This window comes from Cyanistes caeruleus, chromosome 1 (genome assembly GCF_971803275.1).
Source record: "Cyanistes caeruleus chromosome 1, bCyaCae1.hap1.1, whole genome shotgun sequence".
Taxonomy (NCBI): domain Eukaryota; kingdom Metazoa; phylum Chordata; class Aves; order Passeriformes; family Paridae; genus Cyanistes; species Cyanistes caeruleus.
The window spans coordinates 124,212,065-124,227,268 of record NC_141701.1 but is presented as its reverse complement, the minus strand read 5'-3'; the positions used below and the strand labels follow the sequence as shown (position 1 = coordinate 124,227,268).

The 15,204-nt window shown below is 34.8% G+C and overlaps 1 protein-coding gene across 1 annotated transcript in view; it reads right to left on the bottom strand.

Moving 5' to 3' along the window:
* Nucleotides 1–14,622, bottom strand: part of DGKB (diacylglycerol kinase beta) — a 384,986-nt gene extending 370,364 nt beyond the window's left edge. The window contains exon 1 of the mRNA XM_086855550.1: nucleotides 14,450–14,622. The gene's annotated coding sequence lies outside the window, so the exon portion shown is untranslated. The remainder of the gene's footprint in view (nucleotides 1–14,449) is intronic.
* Nucleotides 14,623–15,204: the final 582 nt, after the last annotated feature.

Genomic DNA, 15,204 nt, shown 5'->3' with positions numbered 1-15,204 from the left:
GTATTTAGGTCTGTCTGTGCCCTGAAATCTTCAGCAATGGTTAACATAACATGAGAAACAAGCATATCAAGTTATTTTTTCTGAATTCCAGCTGACTACCTGTAATCAAAAAATTTCCTTACAGTAGTGTAAAGTACCTATATGGCAGGATTAATCTAATCGGTCATATACTATGCAATTATTTATAGAAAATTGTTTCTGTAATTATAAGTGATATGATAGTAAATACACTGAAATAACTTTCCATAACTCATTATCATTAATTAAAGATATAAATAAATTAGAATATTAATATGTCCTTTAGTTTAATTTAAAAATATACTCAGTGTGAGTAAATGCTTATATATAAATATATATTTTAGCAGCTATCAAAGCCACAGTAATTCTTTTTTTCAATCACTGCTGTAATTTTAGTTAAGAATAACTGTCAAAATAATAATCAGAGAACCAATTAATCCAAAATTTCTAATGAGAGACAACTCATTGGAGTCTTCTTCACTGCTCTCTTGAAATCTCATTTACATATTAGATCGATACCATGGGATGACACAATTCATCCATATTTCACACAATACTCTCAGTCAAACTCCTGTTAAAAGCCTCTATAATTTTGACAGAAAGAAAGAAGCCATGTAGAAAGAATGCTTCTATAATTGCACTCAACAACCAATCTGACTCTACTGTTTGTCAGACAAGACAAAACTGGCATTCATTTTTCACCTTGTCAAGTTTCTAGCTTTCACTGGTACTTAACAAACAATACACACAGCTGTATAAACATACTTCATAAAATGGATGTGCAGAAGTTTCCAAAATAATGGGAGCCAAAGTTAGTGTGGTATTGACACATAATTTATTTTCCTTCTTCCTCTAATTTTGTGTTTCTCTACAAACACTCTAGTTACAGTGATGATAGAAAATATTCTACATAATACTGTAAAAAACACTGGGAAGAATAGCTTGTGTAATAACTAAAAAGAAAAATCTTTCTCAAAAGCGAGGATAAATAAAGAAATGCATAAAGAACGTATAATTCTCAAAATATCAGCTTTTGAAAGGTGAAGCAATTAAATACCACAATTGAACACCTCAATTAAGGTTCTTCAGGATTGAAATATTGTTTCTCATGTCTACCAATCCTTGGTGAAGTTAATAAACAGCTAACATTCAACCCATTTTTCTGCAAGAGCGTCAAAACATTTTTAACTAGGAGATGCTAACAAATGGATTTTTGTTAGCTCTTTGAGATAACGTTTTGACACAAAAGCAGAAGCAGCTTTGGAAGCTATCAAAAGCATCTGTGAAGATGTTTTTGATGCTATCAATCACAATCAATCAATTTTAAAAGAAGTCTAACACCCTTCAGTTAGATAAGAAGAGAGAAGTATGTAGTTGGTGATATGATTACTACTGGACACTGAATAGCAAACTATTTCACAACTATTAAGGAAACGAGAAACTTCACATAGGCAAAGAAAACATTAGTATTCCTTTGATAGTGTTTTCCTCCCTTTCAGTGGTTTTGTCTGACAAGGTTGCAGACAGAATACAATGTCTCTCAGACCTGTCAACCCTGAAAAGCAACTGCAGTGACAGCCATCATCAAAAATTGACTTTTCTATTATACGAGGGCCTTATTTTTTCACTTTGACTGAAGTGGTTTTATACCTATAAAATTTTAAATGGAATTCACTATATAACTTGCTGTTTGTGCTATTCAGAACATACAAATCAGCCTTTTCGTTTACAAGGCGTACCTCTTGAATAAAAATATAAACATTTCTTACTGGGAGAGCATAGTCTAACACAGAAAATCTGACATTAAAACCAAGATGCTCTGATGCTCTTTTTTGGGCCTTTGAGCTGTTCTCCAGTGCTTCATTCCTCTTTTTGCTGTCTCTCCAGTTTTCTAATCTCTTTTTCCTCACATATTTTAACCATTAGTATTTCTCACACTGAAGTTAACATCGAGGATAAAATATACAGTATCAGCAGGAAGATTAAAGCTCTTAAAGCATAAAGTAAGATGTTACAGAGATCAACTGTTTCTGTGTTCTGAGGCCCAGAGCCAGCTGAAGAAAATAGGCTGATTGCAAAAATCATAATGCTATACTTGTTTTGAACATTTCTTCCTCTCCACAAAACCAGTAAAATTTAAAACTTTTCCCTCTGATTCTCCTTGTAGTGACCAGGAGTCTAATTTTCCAGTGCCAGCAGTGTCAACACTGCAGAGAGTGTGCTCAGAGGCTATCCCTGACCCCACTTGGTGCCAAGATCTGGGAAAAGGCAAGTTTATCTTTGCTGAACTCTGCCTATACTTACAAGGACACATAGCTGTTATAAGCAGCCAAATTATTTTGAGCACTCATTTAGTTTCTAGAATAAAAAACTTAATGTAAAGATTTTCTCTGCTTCAAGAATTATTTAGATTTTTTTTCACTTTTAAGGGATATTTCTTTGGAATGCTTAACATCTTCTCAGGGAATTCTTCCTTTGATTCAGAGAATTATGCACTATACCAAAATGCACAACTAGAAAAATATCTGGTTTTACCACAACGCAATCAGCAACAGACACCTTAAATTACGTAGACTTAGACTCCAAATCTTCATTTTTCCTGTTAAATAACATATTTTAATCTAAAAGAACAGAAACATTTTTCACTTTACAGTATTTATTTAGTGCTGACTACACCCAGACTGCTCTGTATGTCAGAAACACTGAAGTAATCTTTGTTTATTTGTAGTACGCATGCATCCACATAAGTGTATAACTTTAAAAAGTCACATACGTCTTCAAGGAAAACTATTAATTGCTGCCTGAGAATAGCATAAAGACATGTTTGTAGAGGACAGAAATTCCTATTCATTTATTATACCATTTTATTCCTCAGATGCTCATGGAGTACAGGACTATAGAGCTGCATATTACTGTGGCTAACACACAGTATTTAGATTTAGAGCCCTTTAATTTTCTCTCATCAATATTTGGAGAAAAGTGGATTGCAGTTCTATGCAATGACAAATAGTGAATCTAATTTCAGATTGTTTTTCACAGCTCTTTGTGTTTAATGAAATAATTCACTTGTTAAAGCTACTGATGCACAAACACTATTGAAAATCTCTCTCTTTTGTTTGCTCTCTTTGTAAAAATAAAACCCTAAAACCTAAGGGACTATTCAAGAATCCTGTATATTTACCTACGTATGAATGTGCTATAAAGATATCGAACTTGTTCCAGTTCTTCAACAATAGCTATTCTGGAAATGAACACTCTCCCAAAATAATGTTACTGCATCCTGTATAGTTTTTGAGGATAAATTTTCAGTATCTTTCTAGAAGTTTTTTTTAATTGAAATCCTGTACAAAACTTCTATAGATAATGTTTTTTGATTAAATGTTATAAAGGTTCCATTACCTCTAAGCCTTGAAAAGCAATATAACATTTAAATTTACCTCTAAATATTACTAAGGTTCTATGGTCTTTCTTCTTGTACCTTTTTTTCTCTTTTCTAATTTGCACAATTTCTCTCTGAAGAAATACCTTGATTAACATGTCTCAAGTATGTATGTGATCGATTCACCTTTAATGCCACCTTTCATTGCACTGTGTGAGATCTGAAATTCTTGTCAGAAAGTGTTTCTTCCTCTTTCCTCTATACAGGGTTAAATTTGTCTACTCTAGGAGCATAACACAACACAAAATCCAGAAGTGCAGGGTAGCTGAGACAAGGAGGCACCCCTGGAGATCATCTAGCCCAACATCTTGTTCAAACAGGATTGATGAAGCTATGATAGGTTACTGAAGGCTGTGTCCAGTGGGGTTTGGTTATCTCTGAAGATGGAGATGCCACAAACTCCCTCATTAAGCCATACCAGTGTTTGGCAATCCTCAGAGGAAAGAATTTTAAACAGAATTTCTGCTATTTCGGTTGTGTCCATTGCACCTGGATGTAGGAGGGTTATGTCCCTAAGCAAGTCATATCACTGCCTTTTTTAAGCTTTTTATCTCCATCAGAATCAGCCTAAAGCTGTTTAGGATCTAAACACTATGCAGTTAAGCCCCTTAGAAATATACCCAGTATGATCTGGCCTTGGTGAAGTTACTTTACAACACTCAGCTAAGAAAATACAAAAGGAGGGTTTAACTTCAATCTTTCAGAGCAGCTTAGCATTAAGAGAACTAACTTTCCTAAGAGAAAACTCTAAAAACCATTTAGGCTCAAGGCAGTCTTCCCACAGTGCCACCCCACTCTGTGCAAAAGTCCACTTTTTCCTTGCTTGGAACTGGATCACAGTGCCACCAAAAATAAGTATTCAAACATTGTTAATTCTGTTGCAACCACCAGATGAACTGATAATCACCACATATATTCACACTTAACCGTGCTTAAAACTTGGGGGCAGGGGGTGGTTTGTGTTTCTTTTCTTGCATTTTGAACTGCTGCACATTTACTATTATATCCAGGTAATACTGGTTGAGCTTCTAGCCAACTGCATACTGGTTGAGCTTCTAGCCATCAAATCTAGAGCATCAGCAAGGTTTACAAACTGAACACACTGCAAAATCACACACTGCAAAAGCTGTTAACATCAATCCACATATTCTGTCATAATGAAATTAATATAAATGCAAAACATGAGGGAAAACAACTGACTGGATCTGACAACAGTGCCTATGGTAAACAATGTTTCCTCAAGTTCACTCAAGTTTTGCTTACTTTTATTTTTCTGTGCTTCATGGTTTAAGCTGTCAAGATGTTAATTATTCATGTTGGCAGACAGCAACACCTGAAGATATTCCAAAATCTACTGTGAAGGAAGATGTTGTATGTTTTTCTTTCTCTGTGAATTGAAAGGGGGTTTTTAGGTTTATTTTTACTACTAATTTTCATCTCAATGGCTATTTTATCAATCTAACCTCCTATATCAAAATAAAATAAAGCAAACCTACTCTTCCCTTCATAAATTTTATGAACCAAAAACCCCCCTCAAAACTTCGGCCACTGTTAAAATACAATTTAATGAATATCAATCAGATTTATTTTACTTTTCTTTGTAGATGGCTGACATTTTAACAATGTTGTTGTTTTATCATTGTCTTTAAGACCCTATGTTTCAAAAACAAAAGCCCATGTATCATGTCAAGCTATTGTAATTTTGTGCATATGCTTTACAATCAGAATTCATCAAATTAAAGGCTCTATGTATTTCACAGCCTTTATAGTCCATATTTAAATTATATTCTGCCAATTAATTAAATTTCAAAGATTCTTCCAACATTCCTTTATCACCATAATTTCTGTAGAAAAATAAAGATTTCTTTAAGTCTAATAAAACCACACAAAATTCCTTTTTTTATATCAGGGTCAATGCAACCTCAAAATTCTCAAATATCTGTATAAGTGTATTTCTGAGTGATATTTTTACCTTTTTTCTTTTATGCTCTTCCATCTGATACTACTTTTACCCTTTTATTTTCCTCTTACCAACACATTTTGAAGTTTATCAATTTCTTGTGAGCAAGAACTTGCCAAAAGAAACAGCACAATTAAAAATTGTATACAGTTTTAGAGAAGTTATATTGACTATGTCATGGCAGTGCAAACCTTTACAAGATTTAGTTTTCCATTTTCTAACTGAAAGGATATTTAGTCATGCATATACGAGAATAATTTCTAGTTTTAAACTCCCATCAAGCTTTTATTGACTTGCATCATATTTTTGAGATATTTTAAAGCCTTTCAATTTGAAGTCAAGATTATTTATCTGGTGCTTTTGCAGTGTATTTTTCTTTTTCAAAGGTGAAAAGTTTTTCCCTAATTAGTTTACTTAATCCAGCTGCATCCCTTCATGCAATTTTTAGAATTTTATTTAATCTCTAAACATTGACATTCACCTGTCACAAAGAATGTATTACATTCCACATTAATACACATTCAACCCACTTTTATTCTCTCTGCTTTTGCAGCAGAAGAGGGAAGCTCAGAACCCTCTGAAAGACACCTGTCAATTCAGGTAAATCATACTCCAATCAAAACTCCCATCTCAAAACAGGTTTTCCTACAAATTTATTTTTGGATTTCACTGAAATTTCATGAAATAATGTTGACAAAAGACAGCAAGACAGAGAGAGCGCTGTAATCCCATAATCTTGTAAGTTCCAAGATCCTTACTTTTGCAAAGGTCTGCTTGGAAGAAGCTCTGGACGTGCACCCGTTAAGTGCCACAAAGCCACTCCACTGCAGCAGCCACTGGAGCTGCTACAGCCCTTTCTTCAGCCAGGCAGCATTTCAGGGCAACACAGCCAACATCTGCAATGTCTGGAGGCTTCCTTAACAAAGGTCAGCTCTCCAAGGAGACTACTCTGTGTGATACCAGCTCAGAGGATCGGGAAACTTTCCAGAAGCAATCCCCATGGGAAGCAGGAGGGATGCCGAACCAGATCAGAAGTTAGCAGTATTTACCAGTTTCAAGTCAAATCTTCACTACATTATATAGCTTTTTTGCCCGCAGATTATATACAGGATTAAAACAATGCCATTCTGTCAATGATTTAGTTAAAAGGAACAGAGTCTGTTCCTTTTAACATGACATAATGCAAGTCCTAAAGAAAAATGGCAAAAGGTTAACTCTTCTCAGTAATTTCATTCACCAACTGTAACTAAACACAGGAAAAACTGGAAACATTGAGCACGTAATTCCTAGACACCTGCATTAAGAATTAAGGTGTTTATTTAACATGACACTTAAAATATACTAACATTAAATTAATGTACTTAAATGTGTAAGATAACTGAATGTATTATAACATTATTTTCAAATGTATATATAAACTGTAAAAATTATAGAAAATATGTATATAGTTAGATAGTTAAAGGACTTAAAAGAGCTCCCACCATGTAGCTATGATATGGGTGGGAAAGACTGTAGTAATGTTTTCCTATGAGAGAGAAAGGCTGGAGCATGGGCAGGGCATATTGCAACCTGATGGATTACAAACTGGGACATCCATTGCTGTTCATGGTTTGGATACTCCTAGCTCCTGATAAAGTATTTTTAATACAGAAAGCAAATAAAATTTGTTTACAATGAGTCTGCTGTTAGCAATGACATAATTTAATAATTTACTTATATACTGGCCAGTAATTTCCAGATTCTTTGTTTTAGACAACCAAGCTGAAATGTAGTGCAGTGGAAATGTACCCTATGTAGTAAAATTTCAGAAAAATCCCCAAACAAACAAAACAAAAGGAGGTCCAAGGGGAAAGAAGCTTTCCTTTTTAAAGAAAGTCAGTTTAATTATGGCTTATTTTATTTTCACAGATGAAAAAATTGCATGTAGCTAAAATTATAAAGTCTCCTTAACAATTCACAGAAATTGATAAATATAAATTTGACTGAACATGGAAAAAGATCTAGCAGCCTACCTGGCTAGCAAGCTCATATTTAAACAGAAATCCCTAAAAATTTATTCATTAAATCAATCAGGAATTTAACTCACATTTAGAGAAATTAGACCATCCAAAGGGGTTTGTATCTACTCGGAAAGAAACCCTGAAAGACAATACACCAAATACAGTCATTCTTATTATTTATTATCAAATTATGTCATTGATTAAACCGTTGAAATGATAGTATTCCAATTATCAGAAAAAAAAATCCTTAAAAAAACCAAACAACACAAATAAACAATCCATGTAGCTCATAACACAGAATACATTGTAAGTGTACCCCTACAACTAAAATTTCTAGTAGGAATGCTAAATATTTTATACTATTTCTGCTTTAATTCTTTTACAGCAAGACTATAGTCAATATTGTAATCTAAAAATGAGTGTATCCTGTATGGCTGGTGACAGCTTTGGGAACACATTTCCTAAAATCTTATCTGGAATGTTTCACTACATTGTTAATTTTTGCTCTCCTACTCTTCCATATCATAAAATTAGTGTATTGTTTAGCTACAAGCTAGAAGGGAAAAACTAATTAGTACTTACACAGTGCTTTAAATTCCTAAGACACCATATAAATTTTAAGTTATCAGAGATTTTCAAAACACAATCTACCTAAAAACACATTCTTCATTGTTATTACTTAAAAATTATATTAATCTCAACATTTTTTAAAGTGGGATGAATAGTGGATTAAAGTAATGTTAATAAGTAAGTATCTCTAAAAAGGTAATAATATCAAGAGGCCATTGTTGGCAGGACTGAGTCAAGGGAAGGCTCTTAATGACCTCTGTCATGAGTGAGTACATGTGGCAGATTTTGCATTGATTCATCAGTAGCAATATAGCTTATATCAATCATTATTTTTCAGACTGGGAGGAGACATAAATAACTGGGAAAAACTGCTGCTTATATGTACTGAGACAAGAGGAATCAGGAAATTATTCAAAAAGTAATAGGACTTGTTTTCTTCACTTTATTTATGAATGCCTTTATATCTACTGTCAGTATTACTGATATTACCTGGATATTTTCTCTAGAGAGGGTGTGTGATGTGATTTATACCATGAAATAACTGTGCTGCAGAAATAATTATTCAAATCTGACTGGGAAACCTTTTCACACTCTTCACAAGCAGTGCTGGCAAGATACACCATCAAGGGACCCACATTCTGGATGAGGGCTGTATACAGGCACACACTACCACACCAAAGGGCTGAGGAACAGATGCACAGTAAAAGTGTTCAACATTATCTCAAACCTTAACTACTCCTTGCAATGACATTTCAAGACAACACAAGCTCTACAGTCTTTGAGACAAAAGCAATAAAAGAAGGGATTGTACAAAGCAGAGAAGCAGCAGTTTATCAGTGCAGCTATTGCCCATTTGCTCTGTCTTTCCCATAATTACTAACCCATCAATAGCTAGAATAACTGCTCTTCCCTTCTAAGGAAAAATTGTCTAACAATACTAAGTATTCACACTCTGATTAAGTGCAAAGTTCACTAGGATCTTTCATCTGATCTCACCTGTGTGCACTTCCCAGCATGCAGCAACAGTCTCAGTATTCCTGCAGCACACAAAGCATATGACATTTGTGTCACAAAGGCCTCTGTTGGTAACCAGAACAACGGATAATTTATCCATTATTTCTGATTTTTCAGATTTTCCATTACACATTGCACATGTTTTATAAATGCTCAGTTTCACTTCCCTCTGTCTCATCATGGAGGAGATGTCAGATCATAAAAGATTACAATAACACAAGGAAAAATACTTTCTCTTTTAGCCACTCAGTTATTCCCGAAGATAAGAACACCAGAAGCAAATCTGCCATCTGTAAAAGAAATGTGGAGACATTTCTTTCTCAACTATTTCTATGAAAAAGTGCAGATTTGTGTGAAGTATCCACCATGTTAAAAGAATCTACTCCAGGGCTGAGTGGGAAATTGAAATAGAAGATCATCTTCCCATTTATTTTTGAAGAGGCAATCATGGGAGAGTATTAAAAGCAATCTAAAAGGGAACTTGCAATTTCCCCTTTGTGGATGATTGTTATGTGAGGATTGATCTGAGCTAACGCCAAGATGCGATTAATTTAAAATTGAACTTGCCACTGTAAAAAAATTCCAAATAAAACTGTTATTCAAAAAAATCCCTCAGCAGCAAAAAGTATAAAAATAGCAAAATACATAAATATATAATTCATAATCAGCAAGACATATGACATGAAAGTTTAAATCTTCTAAACTCCTCAACAAAAAACAACAAAAAATAAACAAACAAAACCAACCAACATCTAAAAAGGAAAAAAAAAAACCACCAAAAAAAGCACAATACAAAAAAACCCACCACTTATTAACTATTCATAGAAAGAGAAGGCTCACAGAATAAGTTCCCACTCATGTAAATAATGTGGCTGGCTGTATAGAAGCACAATTCTAAACACAGAAAATTTCTGTTCTTATTCCATCTTCCTAACTAACAAACTAAGGTTTTTATTTGTGCAGTTCATGTATTTGGGTTCCTCCTCTTTGCATGTTTGGGGTTTTTATTGGTGTTTTTGCTTGCTTGTTTACTTTATGTTTGGGGTATTTTTAATTATACACAATTTTTACCTATAGGTAACTGAGGCTCAGACTGATTTCTTCATAAACTGCATATCACAGCTTGCTGCAGTATCTAAAGAATCTGTATGATGTTCTTGCTTAAAACCTCACTAGTTATTGGTTTTGCATATTTTTAGGGACGTACCAAATCCCCTGAAGAGTTAAAGAAATAACAGAATCAGCTTCATTCCCTCATGTGTGTTCACTTACATGATTAAAAGCAGTAAATCATCTTTTCTGAGAGAAACACAAACTACCATTTAGAGTATATTCAGCAGGTGAAAATGCTTACTAAACAGGCACCAGTCTTACAGTGGTGCTGTTCAGAATTATGCTGTTTTACAGATTTATATCTCTTAATATGATCTTGAAAATATGCAATTGAGGAAATGGAGAGTAATTTTATTCAAAACAATACAAAATCAGCTTATTTTGAAACACTAATGAAGGTATTAGCTTCACATTTGTGTTATATTCTAAAAGCACATAGCTAATATTACTTAATCTGAATATTAATCATTTCTGCCTTGTTTACAAAATATTTTTCATTAACAGAATATACAATACAACCAAATCATAAAACATCAGCGTTCTGTAGTCAGTGCTGACTACACCTTGTACTTTATATTTTCCAAAACAGGTTACTTCTTACACTACTATAAAATTGAGAGGTATAGTTACTTAAATCTGGGTCTGAAAATGCTGGGCTTTTCTATACTTTTTTTGCAAATATTTATCCTTTTCTAAAGTACTGGAGGTTCCAATATCAAAGCCATGAAAATATTATAAGCTCTAACAAAATTCAAAACATGAACATAATCTGAGACCACACAGTTGTTTAAGGCAGTCATTCCACTAATATAACTACTTTTCAAAAATCAAAATTTATGCTTGTACAGGAAATACATCATTTTCTCATTTATACTGATCATGACAAAGCTAATAAATTATCTTTTTAGTGGTCAGATAACGAAGCAAGTTTTGAAAAGGAATTAAATTTTAATAAGGCCTCAATCCCACTGACTGTCAGCAGCAACCAGATATGATTTGTTAAACTTTATATCACAAAGCATCACCAGAGTTAAACTAATCTCTCAGAAGTAAAATCATAGGGTGATAGAACCAGTTCTGGGTTTTTCAACAACATGGTCAAAACTAAATTTTTTTTGTCCAAAGGACACAGAGCTTGAACACAGCTGGAACGGAGCATGCTTCACCTAGGATGGAGCCCAAGGAAATTGGACTTGGAAACTTCTGAAGCCAGCAATAGAAGATGGCAACTTGTCCTGTCAGAGGGAACAGTCTCTCTGCCCTTGCCAAAATACCCCCAGCCCTGCTGGCTGCAGAATGGTTCCTCACAGAAACATAGAATCATTTATGTTGGAAAAGACCTCTAAGATCACTGAGTCCAACCTGTGACCGAGCACCATCTTATCAGCTACACCGTGGCACGAAGTGACACATCCAGTTGTTTCTTTAACACTTCCAGGGATAGTGACTCTACCACTTCCCTGGGAAGCCCATTCCAATGTTTAGCAATCCTATGCATTAAGAAATTCTTCCTGATATTCAACCTGAACCTCCACTGTGCAGCTTGAGGCTGTGTACTCATATGTTGCCCCTGGTTGCCTGGGAGAAGAAAACAACCCCCACCTAGCTAGAGCCTCCTTCCAGGGAGCTGTAGAGAGCAATAAGGTCTCCCCTGAGCCTCCTTTCCTCCAGGATAAACACCCCCAGCTTCCTCAGCCACTCCTCACAGGCCTTGTGCTCCAGAGCCTTCACCAGCTCTGCTGCCCTTCTCTGGACACGCTCCAACACCTTTTGGTGTTGAATTTTTCTTGAAGTGAAGAGCCCAGAACTGGACACAGGATTTGAGGTGTGGCCTCACCAATGCTCATTACAGTGTGTCCTGGTTCTGCTGGCTGCACAATTTTTGATAGGAGCCAGGCTGCCATTGCTCTTTTTGGCCACCTGGGAACACTGAGAGCTCATGTTCAGCGGGCTGTCCACTATGCTATGCTATTTTCTACTAGTGTCTGGAAAGCTTTCCAGACACTCTTCCCCAAGCCTGTAGGACTGCCTGGGATTGTTGTGACCCAAGCACAGGACCTGGCACTTGGCCTTGTTGAACCTCACACAATCAGCCTCAGCCCATCGATCCAACCTGCCCAGATCCCCCTGCAGAGCCTCCCTGCCCTCAGCAGATTTACACTCCCACCCAACTCAGTGTCATTCACAAACTTACTGAGCCTGCACTCAATCCCCTCATCCAGACAATCAATAAAGATATCAAACAGGACTGGGCCCAATACTGAGCCCTAGGAAAGCCCACTAGAGACCATCCGGATGTGGCACCGTTCATCACCACTCTCTGGGCCTTGCCATCCAGCCTGCTTTTAACTCAGGTTCTTTATGGGAAAAGCCAGCTCCTGCAGTCTGATCCCTGCCTACCTCACTTGTGCCTAGAATCCATCCACAGAGCAAATACCAATCTTATGCTCCTATTGTACTAGGGTAAGATCTTTCTGCTAAAGTTGAGCCTTAAGTGCATTTGGGAAGAGGAGTTTTCTTATAACTCTCTTCCAGATAGACACAAGGCATTTTAAATTGATCTGATATGGTAGAGAGTTAAAAAGAGCCAAAGGACCACACCATCTCCTTTGTTGGTTGCTACTTGATCCCTTTATGCAAAGGGTGTATGTTCATATGACTTCATTGCACTGCACTGAAATTATGGTGTGAAAATTTACAGCTCTTCAACATGCGTTTTTCAAGAGAAATTTCACCCAAGCTTAAAATTCTTTTAAAGTAAGTAATCTAACATATTGCAACTGAGAAAACCTAAATGAACTTGGAAGAGAGCAGATAACTTCCTCAAGACATCAGGACAATTATTTTAAAAGCAGATGACCTATTCCCTATATTGATGGCTGTAGAAGAGGAAAGGTTCTGGTTGGTTGGTTAGTTTTGTTTTTTGGGTTTTTTTTGATGGATTTGGGGTTTTTTGTTTTTGGGTTTTTTTTGTGGGGGGTGTTTTTTGAGAAAATGTGCATTGGGCTCCACAGCATTATAGAAACTTTTCAAGCCTCTATTTAGAGGAGATAAAACTCACTCTGATTTTTGATCTCAGTATAATAAGTACTGAGGGTGTAATGCCTACTGCTGTTAATCTGATCGCTTTTCCCCTCACATGGTATTGCTTTTTAACTCCTGAATACATATGCCCATCTTCAAACTCTATATACAAAATCTTGCCTCAGCATTGTATTTTTAGTTATATCCCAGGAATATATATTAGCTAAATAATAACTTTTTTGTTTATCCAGTTTTCCAATTAAATTAGTCTCCCTTGGTGAACAACTGAAGAACAGAGTAGTAATTAATGTAAAAAGGAAAATTATAAAGTTACCATTTTTCTTATTAATATCCAAATGTTGTATCTGATAAATAACTAAAATTTTATTTTGAAGTAATGACCATTTTAAGATATGTTTGTCTTAAATAGTATCTTATCAATGTTGTTTAGAAATCAACACCAGCTTATTGTTTTAACTGCAGATCAAGAGAGCCAGATCTTAATAAATCTTCTCACTTAGGCTTGTATAGTTAAATGATAGCTAAGAAAATGTGAAAACTTCCCAAAGAAATTTATGATCTACTTAGGAATTACTAAGAATTCAAATACCTCTGGGAAAAATTTATCAAGGTGTTTTTCCATGTTAATATCATGTTGGTAATCTCTTGTTTTTAAACAGCTGTTTTTAAGCAGCTAATATAAAATAAATATATAAAAACCCACTAAAGTGGATGAACATACTTGCAAAAAAAGTAACACGTAGATTAACACAAGAAATATTGTTAATATTGTAGAATTTCCAGAGAGTGAAATTTTCTCAAGCTTTTATGCTGACCCCAAGTAGTACCTCTGATGTGGGAAAACATATTTAGAGATCACACATAGAGATATACAATGAAAAAATAAACTATTGTGTGTGATAACAATAATAATAATAGTAATAAACAACAGTGTGTGATAAAATATAGTTTAAAAAAATGAAAGAAAAAGTGCAGTACATCACAGATTCTGTGGCTTCATTAAAATAACAGAACCAGAATTACATAAAGTTTGAGAGATTGTTTTAAATTGAAAGAGCAGAAAGAATCACATATGGAAATGCCCACCCTATCCTCTTTATAAGTTAGATTACACACACACTACTTCCAAATGTTTCTTATGTATTTGGATATAAAATCATGCCATACTTTTGAGAGATATATCAAAACAGTTTTCTGCATACAAATGTTTCTATTTGAGAGATTTTTTTTTTCCTTCTTTTTACTAGTTGAAAAGTAAAAGCATATGATATTTGAGTATGTTGTTCTTACCTGTCTTGAAAAGCTAGCTTGTCACTTGTTCAGGAATACCTTGATCCGATGCCTGTAACAATTCATCTAACCTTAAATGAAACCCTGTGCTGGGGGAGAGGTTCTCATTTCTATTACTTTTTATACAAAAAAAAATATAGATGACAGATCCCTTTTACAAGGTAGCCTAGAGTGTCTAGTTCTTGTCACAATGTTGTCATAGTGACAGTGACATCAATATACTTCATGACAATCAGTACAGCAATTTTTCTGGAGACAACACCAGCATTGATTCCTGAGTGTATTTGGTATTTACTTCATTTTCAAATTTCATTAGATAGTTTATTTTTGCACTATTCTTTAATTCAAATGTGACTGCACTAATTATTTTGGTTGTAAGCAGCCTGGTTAAAAAAAGCAAGCAAACAAAAAAATACTGAAACTGAAATATTATTATACTAAAAGAATACAAAACAAAAAAGTTTGACCGCAAAATTTCTTTCTACAAATTAAAGTCTCTGTTATTTGTTAGTATAACAGAGAGACCTCCTAGATCTGATTCTTTGACTTGATACACATTTATTTTCAAATAAGGGTTATTTACAGTATAAAGTACTTCCAGGACATACAGCAAAAGGAAAAGAAAATGGTTGTCTTGAAAAAGGTGATATATTCTCAGCCTCAAGTATATTTTTCTGTGGAAATACTGTACGTCCACTAAAATCCTGCTGTTTCATGATCATTCTTCACATCATTATAGCATCCATTTTCTACCC